The sequence below is a fragment of the Bison bison genome, unplaced genomic scaffold (assembly GCF_000754665.1).
Source record: "Bison bison bison isolate TAMUID 2011002044 unplaced genomic scaffold, Bison_UMD1.0 scf7180017864389, whole genome shotgun sequence".
In the NCBI taxonomy this organism is placed as follows: Eukaryota; Metazoa; Chordata; class Mammalia; order Artiodactyla; family Bovidae; genus Bison; species Bison bison.
The window spans coordinates 8,173,494-8,184,310 of record NW_011494961.1 but is presented as its reverse complement, the minus strand read 5'-3'; positions in this window follow the sequence as shown (position 1 = coordinate 8,184,310).

Sequence of the window (10,817 nt, the reverse complement as noted above, 5' to 3'; positions counted from 1 at the left end):
CCATATGCTGTGCAACACAGCCAAAAAAAAAAAAAAAAAAAAAAGTGAATAAATATCTGGCTTAGAATTGATGCAATGTAATAGTAGATGTTTAATAAATACTGTTGAATAAGTGAGATTCATATTCAAATTCTACTCTTATTCATTGAACATATACTATGTTCAACCCCGGTGCTTGGTTCATTTGTATACATTATGTCCTTTAATTTAACAGTATATATATAATTTCCAGGTGTTATAGTCAGTTCCCACAGTGAAATATTTTATCATTCTGTCTCCAGAACACTTCATTGACCTGGAAATTACTCACATCAATATCACAATGAAAACTGATTTTCAGAGTTTTGCGATCAGAAAAGATCTTCATAATCATTAATGAAATATTGAGTTCAGTATAGTTTAATTTTCAAAGATACTCTATAATAATTCCTGAGGACTAGTGATCTATGTCATGCATATTCTTTTTAATTAAAATATTTAATTAACTTAAAGTTCCCATATGGTTTTAAAAATCAACTGTTAAATTGTAATACAAAAATTAATGTGGTTAACTCAAAGAGGGAACAAATAGTTTAAAAAGTAAAGCCTTGGTTTTGAAAAAGTCTGAAATGCTGCAAATAGTTTCAAAGGATATCTTGAAACTGTCACCAAAAAAAAAAAAAATCACTGAGGAAAAAAATCGAATCTCTTTAATTTAAAAATACAGGAATGCTATATGGGGTAGGAATCAGCAGACTGAGTACTGTACTCCAAAGGCTATGAAAACCTCCACCCACATCAATTTGAGAGCAAGTCTCATAAAACCAGGGGTCTATGTATGTGTGTGGGTGTGTGTTTCAACAAAAATAACCAATTAATGGATCAGTTATTCAAAGCTCATCTGATGATGAATCATTGAGCAGAGGTGTTGTCCCAAGTTATCTATTAATCCCCATTTCCTTCTAACCACAAAGCCTTGGCCCCCAAAGCTACCCAGACACAGCTATACAGTCAAATCATCCCAGCCACACCATTCTCCAGTATTATTTGAAATTTGGGTGGTTGACATCTGGGGGAGAAGTGGAGAAAAGTTCCATGGTGGGCCTGACAGTAGAGAGGCTAATTTCTAAAGGGCAGAGTAATAAAATGTCATTCACCCATACAAGCCCCTGTGGTTTTCAAAGCAGGAGCCAGGGTGTTTTCTGCCATCATCTCAGAAGGGCAATTAGTGGAGGGGGAAGGGGATGGGGAGGTCTGAAACCTTGCCAATGCTTAACTGTTCCTGCTACAAAGATCAGTTGTGAGCTCCCTTCCCTGGTCACTGGGGATAATATGGATGGTGGTCATAGTCCATATGGTGGGGGTAATGTTTTGAGGTTTCTTTGTTTGTTTGTTTTTAATATTATAGTGAGTAGCTCTCAAGCTGAGAGCCAGGCTAATTTACATAGCTGCACAAAGCCCTGCCTTTGCAATTAGTTCCCAGTTGAAATGGAAATATCCCTACTAATTATATGAGCAGGACTTTCTGACCGGCCTTGGAGATTAGAGGGATTTATTCACCTGTGGAAAGGCCAAGGTGGGAGAAGCCCACGCCTCTGGAGAAGGGAGGGATTGACGTAAGCAGGGAGAGAAAAGGGAGAGTGGAGTCCAGGCTGGGTAGGGGCTGGGAGGGGTTCCCAGGGCACCGCTGCAGGCCCTGCAGGCCTGCGTCGACGGGACACTGTCCTCGGAGTGGACATCCCAGCAGGCAGAGTAGGCACAGTGCCAAGGGCACACTATGCTTTTAGGAGCCTGTGAGATGTTTGTGTTTTTTTAATAAAGCAGAAGAAGAAATGAACTTTTATTTATTTTGTTTAATATATTGTATAAATTTATTTGGCTGTACCAGGTCTCAGCTGTGGCATGTGGGATCCAGTTCCCCGACCAGGGATCAAACCCAGGCCCCCTGCATTGGGAGCACTGGAATCTTAGCCAGTGAGCCACCAGGGACATCCCCAAAATGAACTTTTAGATTGAAGATGTTTTCATTTACAATATTCATGTATTTGTCTTTGTCCCAACATAATCATAAAATGCAATTTTTAGTTTCTTTAAAGGAAAAAGTGCCTGATGCCCACAAAAGTTGTAATGTGGTCCTGCCTGTCGCAATAGGTTAAATGATTTGAAGTTGTTGCTAACACCTACATTTACACCTACAAGATGGAGAGTGGCTGGCCAATGGGTAGAAAGTTCAGTTATGCAAGGTGAGTAAGTTCTGGAGATCTGCTGTACGGTCTCCCCGAAGAGAGCAATAGTTGTACGCTTAACCACCTGTTAAGAGGGCCCGTCTCACATTCAGTGTTCTTCCCATCATAAAATTTAAAAACAAAAACCAGATTTGACCTAATACCTATCTCTCAAGGGACCTTGCTAGCGTGTAGAAAATCTCAACTCAAGCTTGGCAGGCAGAGAGGCTAGAGAAGGCAGCCCTTCCTTTCATCCCTCCTGTCTCTTCCCTGTCCTCTCTCTGTTCCCCCAGCCCCTCTATTCTCTCTCCCTTCCTCTCTCCCCTCCAGTTTTCCTCTACTCTCTCCCCCTAATTCTAGAAATGTTCTTAAGTAACAAAAGGAAGGCTAGTCCAAAGGAAAGGCTAGTCTCTAGTCCTCGGATTCAGAGGGCAGATTCTGAGCTCCCCTGGGAGCTCAGAGCAGGGAGCCCCTGAAGCTCTCTGGGTGCTGGGGCAGGAGGCAAGGCCCAGAAAAGCATCCACACCCAAAGCTCTCTTATTCTTCCTGTACTCTTCCCCCAGGCTTTGTTCCTTGGATCTTTATATGGTGAGGAGGCTGGGGCAGAGGAGGAAAACTGATTCTGACTAGCAGCTTTTCCTTTACAATGTTTCCTACCATGAATTTGCCTTTTCCCCCTTCTAATTCCATCACTGACAACTCCTTAAAGAAACGGATGCCTGCTGGTCTAGCTCCCAAAGAGGAAGTCACCAGGTATTAAGGTACATAAGGACATGGCATAGAGAAGGAGTTCCCAACTCCTCAATTCCTGATGATCTGAGGTGGAGCTGATGTGATCATAATAAAAAATAAAGTGCACAATAAATGTAATACATGCGAATCACCCCCAAACCATCCTCCCCCATCCCTCTCTTTCCCATCCATGGATAAATTGTCTTCCACGAAACCAGTCCCTGATGCCAAAAAGGTTGGGGACTGCTGGCACAGAGTACATTGGTTATAGCTTCCCCTGTCACCCACTGCAAATACTAATTAAACTCATTAGGGTCAAACTGAAGAGTTGGCTATCGTTGAGGATGAGGCAGTACATTATAAAATATAATAATACAAATATAAAAAAGATAGGGCCTTATTCTTAAGGAACTACTGTTTCGTGCAGAAAAGTCAGGCACAAAAATAATACAAGGAAATGAACATAAATGAGGGAAGTGCTAAGTGGAGGTTGATGGAGAAGCAGCTAGTATCCAGATGCCCCTTTGGGGCTTCCCTGGTGGCTCAGATGGTAAAGAACCTGCCTGCAATGCAGGAGACACTGGTTTGATCCCTGGGTGGGGAAGATCCCCTGGAGGAAGGCATGGCAACCCACTCCAGTATTCTTGCCTAGAGAATCCCCATGGACAGAGGAATCTGGCGGGCTACAGTCCATGGGGTCACAAAGAGTGGAGCACAACTGAGCGACTAAGACTTCCACTTCCCAGATGCCCCTTGGTGCCGAAAGGAGCTTTCAGTCTACACCATGGTCTCAGATGATGGCAGGTTACCCGATTTGGTCTGTGCCCCATTGAGAAGGCTGGGTGACTTCTGTGAAAACCCAGCCCCAGGGTGGGTTGAATATTCTGACTTAGAGAAGTCCTGCAGGCCTGGAGGAAGAGGCCACCTGCAGGCCAGGTGGGACAAGGAAGGTCTGGCTGCACTCCCATCCCACACAGCTGTGAAAGGGGGAGCAGCTGGGCACCAGGATTCGGTCCAAGCTTCTCATGTATCTGGAGATGTCAAAGAACCTATAGGATGGTACTGCCATTCAGAAATTTGAAAAGAAAATAGAGGGTCATTATCTGGCCCCCTATAGAGGAGTAACCAAAACAAGAACGGCTAACTTCTTAAAATATCACATCACATGTATCTTCAGTGGAATAAGGGCTGCAGAGAAGAAAGCAGAGTCCATTTTATACCAACTGTAGTTTGGGCTTAAATGGTGAAATTTGAAGACAGAGGTGGAGCTTGGGAGTGGTAAAGCATTAAATAACCAACCATGACTAATCACTGAGTTTAGCTTGGTGTATTTACTCTGCAAACATAACTGTCATCAGAGCATAGCCTAAAGAAGGCTCCTGAATAGGCTGCATGTCACAGCATATGACTAGAAATCCATGCTTTGTCTGCAGGTCATAATCAACTGTGTCTGTGGTGTAGCATTGGGTATGGTCAGATGACATAGGATGGTTGCTCCAAGTGAGTTCAGTTTTGATCAAAGTAGATGAAGGTGGAGCATTTTTTTTTTTAAACTGTATTGTTGAAAGTGAATCTGTGTAGTCAAAGGCTTTTTATTTGGAAGTGGGGAGGTGTTGTTATTTTTAATTCAAAGAACCTGCTACAACAGAATACCTCTTAGGAAAGACCTGTATTTTTATTCTGGTTCTCTACTCAGCCAGCTAGATGAGGCACAATTACCCTATCTTAAAATGAGGTGCCTTCTAGACCTCTAGAGGGCTGTGATTACATTATTTGGTTACTGCGAAGAGCCTGGTAGGCATTCTCCTCTGAGAAGGTGGAAGAGCAGCTGAGAAAAAAAAAAATGTAAGACACCATTAAATCTACTTATCTTTGCATGTTGGAAAGAAAAATAATGAATTAAGTAGGGATTCTGTCGATTTCTTCCCTACTCCATTTGTTACACTAATCCCAGCTTTCAAAAAAATGTGTATATATTATGTAAAAGATGACCATATAGGGGTGAGCCATGGAACACTCAAGCTTAGTGCTTCTCCACTGAGCCCACTCACTGAAGAGGGCACACAGTAGGGAGTTTTAACCCATGGGTGTGGAATTTTGAAAATGGGCTCCATATTCAAGAGAGACTTCTGTCTATAATACCTCTATTTGAGCTTGATCTGTACCAGGGTCTCTTGGCCTCGGCACAGCTGGCCTCTGGGACTAGGTGATTCTTGGTTGTAGGGGCTGTGCTGTGCATTGCAGGGCGTTTAGCAGCACCCCTGGCCGCTGCGCACCAGACGCTGGGATCAGACTGCTGCCCCTGCAGGCGCTGCCAGGTGTCCCCTGGGAGGTGAACTCTCCTCCCTCAGTTAAAAATCAGGGATCTGTACAAAATGCTGAGGGAGACTCTGACGTTTGCTTGTGATGGGCCTACCCGTGCCGCTTTTCCTGTCCCCTGCCCTCAGCCATATGTTTATTCATCCATTCACACTGTTCATTAAATGACAGCTACGTGCCAGGCGCTGTATGAGGATGGTAATTACCAGTGAACAAGAAGATAAGCAGTGAACAAGAAGGAGTGGTCCTGACTGTCACAGCATCCACAATTTTGTAGGGGGACAGTGTGAAAAAAATCATAAATAATGCAAGAATACTGGAGTGGGTTGCCATGCCCTTCTGCAAGGATTGAGCCTGCATCTACTACATCTCTTGCATTGGGAGGCAGATTCTTTACCACTAGCCCCACCTGGGAAGCCCTAAATAAAATAATACATAGTGCAAAATAGAAGTTCAAGGAGGCTATACACACAATTACAGCTGGTGCTTCTCCAACTCCTGTTACTATTACAGTGAATGGTTTAGAAAGACATAAACCAGGACTTTCCTGGTGGTCCAGAGGGTAAGAATCTACCTTGCAATGCAGGGGACACAGGTTGGATCCCTGGTCAGTGAACCAAGATCCCACACGCCACAGCTAGAGAGACTGTGCACCGCAGTGAAGGACCCCATGTGCTGCAACCAAGACCCGATGCAGAAAACTAAATAAGTAAATAAATATTCGTTTTTAATAAAGAAAGACATAAACTTGCAAGAGAATGGTAGAGGAGAACAATAAAACTTGTGAAAACAATGAGTTGGTTGCATGAGATGAACTTAGTGAGCTTAGAGAAAGTGGAAACTTAAGACCCACAACAAAACACACCCTTCTGACGTTTAAAAACACTGGATTTCCCTGGTGGCTCAGTGGTAAAGAATCCACCTGTTAGTGCAGGAGACATGGTTTGATCCCTGCTCTGGAAAGATCCCATGTGCCTCAGAGTAGCTGAGCCCACGTGCCACAGCTACTGAAGCCAGAGCACCCTAGTGCCCACGCTCCACAACACAAGACACCATTGCAACGAGAAGCCTGCACCTCACAGTTAGAGAACAGCCCCTTCGCCCTGAAGCTAGAGAAAAAGCCCATGCAGAAACAAAGACCCAACACAGCAAAAAAATAAGTAAAAATGTTTAAAAAGTTTATGAACTTCTTAAAACAAAACAAAGAAAAAACACTGGGCTCAGAGAGCAAAACCCAAACTTCCATAGAGGGAAAGAAAAAGCAAAACAGATCACATGCAATGGTGTGTGAATCTGAACGGCATCAGACTTCTCAATAGCAGCACTCAAAGCTGGAAGACAGCGGAGCAATACCTTCAAAGTTCTGAGGGAAAATTCTTCCAACTGAACACTCTATACCCAACTGAATTATTAAATAAACAATAAATAGAAGTGAGGTGTTCAAGCTATTTGAGGACTCAAATTACTTCTCATATTTTCCAGCTTTATATCACTGCATACCTATCTCAATACTCAGTGGCCTAAAACACCTCTGTCCTGTGTTTCCAAGAATTTGAACAGACCAGAGAGGGAACATTTCCTCTGCTCCTCAGTGTGAGTGATTCAGAGGGAAGGGGGAGCTAGCCAGGCATTTCTGTCTCTTTCTACACAGCCTCTCATTACAAATCCTGGTGAAAGTGGATGCTATAGTAGAGAGGATTAAGGAGGAATAGGATGTGAGGAATTAGAAAAAATATGACTTAAAGAAGTCAGGAGATAGAGATAGAACAAGGAACCAAGGTCCCTTAGGAAAAGAGGATCTAATAACTCTCACTTTTCCTCAGAGAGATACAGAACTAGGACAATACATCAAGGTGACTTGATCCAAAAGTTACTGTAGTTGGGAGTGAGATAGGAACAGTGGCTAGTCCTGGCCTGAAACAGAGATAAGAGTGATGGTACTTCTGGGCATGAAGAGGGGCACTGAATAAGTCTTGATCTACCCAACCTGAATTTACTTTGTACCCTTATCAATAGTGTGGGCATGAAGCAAAAAGATCTAGTTGCTAAGAACTGGAACAATAAGGGCTTGGCCAGAGTCTGGCTGAAATTCTCTGTGATGGGACATAATCCAAGAAAAATATCACTCTCCCTTGTGATTTCACAGACATTTAAAATATGGAAATGTGGAAAATATCATTTCCCACAGGGAAATGTCTGTGAATGAGAAAGGCTTGTCTCTACCCTCTTAGTCCAAGTCATAGTCAGGATTTAGTCCTGCCTGTCCTGGTCATGACTTAACTTCCAGAAAGACCTAACCATGGAGATTTAGCAATTCCATACCACCCAGATCTCTGCTACCACCAGCCCAGTGGTAATTAACAAAATCAAACCCATTAGCTTCAACTTGAGATTTCTAAGCAGCCAGGGTAAGAGTTTTAACCCAGAGAGCCCTGGACTCTTGAGCTAGGAAACTTCATTGAACTTGGCAACAGGGAGTAAATCAACCTGTTCTCAAATAGTCTTATCACTGAACCACTTCGGGGAGAAGAAACATATCCCAGCTTTTGCTCTTCGGGGACAATCCCCAAGGCCAACAGCCCTCCACTGCAGTCAGCACACAGAACAACCAGACTGACTCCTCAAGTCACTCACATGAACTCAGGAAAACCTGATGGACAAGGAAGCAGAGGCTAGGGCGGTGAAGGGATATATGTTGGCGTTCCAGACTTTGTTACCACTGATTCACCATTTGAACATAAATAGGGCAAGAAATTATGGCAGTTACACTTGGTTTAACATGGCTTGGTTCATTTTTCTCTATTCCCTTTACATCTCTTTCTCTTCTTTTTCCCTGATCTACATTAAATTCTAAGACAGATCGTATTATCTAAAATGAGACTCTGGGGACTTGCCTGGTGGCTCAGTGTAAAGAATCTACCATTGCAGGAGACACAGTTTCAATCCCTGATCCATGAAGATCCCACATGGCTCAGAGCAACAAAGCTCGTGCACCACAACCATTGAGCCTGTGCTCTAGAGCCCAGAAGCCACAACTACTGAAGCCGAAGCACCCTAAAGCCCACGTTCTGCAACAAGAGGAGCCCCCGAAATGAGAGGTCCACACCACGACTAAAGAGTATTCCCTGCTCTCGGAAACTAGAGAAAAAGCCTGCACAGCAATGAAGACCCAGCACCGTCAACACAAATAAATAAGCAAATAAAACGAGTCCCTGTTCCTACTCCATTTCAAGTGAAATGCATTTTTGCAATAATTATGTCAAGGGATCTATCTGAACGTGATTAGTGGCACATGCTCGGGGCCCACTAGATGTTGGTTTCTAGAATCTAGTTAGATTGGTGAAATGGCTTACCGTATACAGTCCATGAGTGCTAATGGAGTTAGAGTCACGGCTAGTTGATGTCACAGCGGATGTCATATAGCATGCTTTTTTCTTTCTCAAACATCTTCTTTGAGGTATAACTTACAAACCATAAACCTCACCCATTTTAAGTGTACGATTCAATGACATCTTAGCAAATATACAGTTATGTAACCATCACCGCAATCCAGTATTAGAACATTTCTATCACTCTGTAAACAGCCCTCCTACCCGTGTACATTCCCATCCAAGCCCAGACAACTGCTAATTGTGCTCAGTGGTGACCTAAATGGGAAGGAAATCCAGAAAAAGAGGGAATATAAGTACACATATAGCTGATTCATTTTGCTGTACAGCAGAAACACAACGGTGTAAGGCAACTATACTCCAATAAAAATAAATTTAAGCAAAAGATTCAAAGCTCCTAAACAACAAAGGAAGAAAAGGTTTTGCCTGACCTGGAAGGGTAGGCATGCTGAAGGAAAGCAGTTTTTCACTGAGTTAGCGATCGCCAAAGGCTCAGGCCTGGTCTCAAGGCACCAGCTGGTCTTTTGTGGGAAGGAAGAAAAACACTGTGGTGTTATTCAACGGTACCTCCAGACCAGTCCCTGGGGGAGTTGCTCCAAGTTCCTTAAACGGTGGGACCAGTAAACTGAAGGAGTAAGACTACCTCTTGGGGGACTAAAATATCTGTGGCCACTCAACTAAAATATCAGGTTAGACCACCCAAGATTTCCAAAGAGTGGTATTCACTCTGATTGAGAGGATGGCTCCCTCCGGCTGGGAGCAGGCCACAGGCTAGGATGGTGGTGGCAGAGAGCAGAGAGGTGACCCCCAGGCAGACAGCAGCAGTGGGAGGAGATCGCATGGTGAGCAGCCGCAGAGGGGCAGGACACGTCACAAGAGCAGGAAAGCTCTAACCACCAGAGAGGGCTGTGTGGAGAGGGAGGTGCCTAGACGATTTAGAATTCTATAACGCAATTCAGTGGAGGCTTGGGGAAAACCCAGGGCAATTTTTTATCAGTTATTGGTATAATTATTGGTATACTCCGGGCACCTCAAACATGCTTTGTGCTATCCTGCCTCCATGTCCTGCTTTCTGGAATATTCTTTTTTGGGCTATAGTAGTACCAACTTTTCCTATTCTTCAGGTCTAATCTAGAATCTAACTCATCAGTAAGTCAATACCCATTTAAAGATCTCCAGTGGAACCCTTTTTGTACTGTTGGTGGGAATGCAAATAGATATAGCCACTATGGAGAGCAGTATGGAGATTCCTTAAAAAACTAGGAATAAAACCACCATATGACCTAGCCTCCCACTACTAGGCATATACTCTGTGGAAACCAAAGTTGAAAAAGGCACATTAGCCCAATGTTCATTTCAGCTCTGTTTACAATAGGACGTGGAAGCAACGGAGATGTCCATCAACAGATAAATGGATGAAGAAGCTGTGGTACATATATACAATGGACTGTTACTCAGTCATAAAAAGGAACACATTTGAGTCAGTCACAATGAAGTGGATGAACCTAGAGCCTAGTATACAGAATGAAGTAAGTCAGAAAGAGAAAATTATTGTATACTAATACATATATATGGACTTCCCTGGTAGCTCAGATGGTAAAGCGTCTGTCTACAATGCAGGAGACCCGGGTTCGATCCCGGGGTTGGGAAGATCCCCTGGAGAAAGAAATGGCAGCCCACTCCAGTATTCATGGCTGGAAAATCCCATGGACCGAGGAGCCTGGTGGGCTACAGTCCATGGGGTCGCAAAGAGTCGGACACGACTGAGTGACATCACTAACTAATGCATGTGTATATATATATATATATATATATATATATATGAAATCTAGATAGATGGTACTGATGAATCTATTTGCAAAGCAGCAATGGAGATACAGACATTGAGAACAGACTTATGGTCACACCTGGTGGTGGAGGGAGGGGAAGAAGGAAAGGGTAGCGGGTATGGAGAGAGTAACATGGAAACATACACTGCCGTGTGCAAAATTGATCGCCAACAGGAGTTTGCTGTATGACTCAGGGAACTCAAACAGGGCTTGACAGTAACCTAGAGGGGTGGGATGGAGAAGGTGGGAGGGATTTCAAGTGGGAGGGACTTGGCTAAACCTATGGCTGATTCATGTTGATGTTTGGTAGAAACCAATGCAATACTGTAAAGCGATTATCCTTC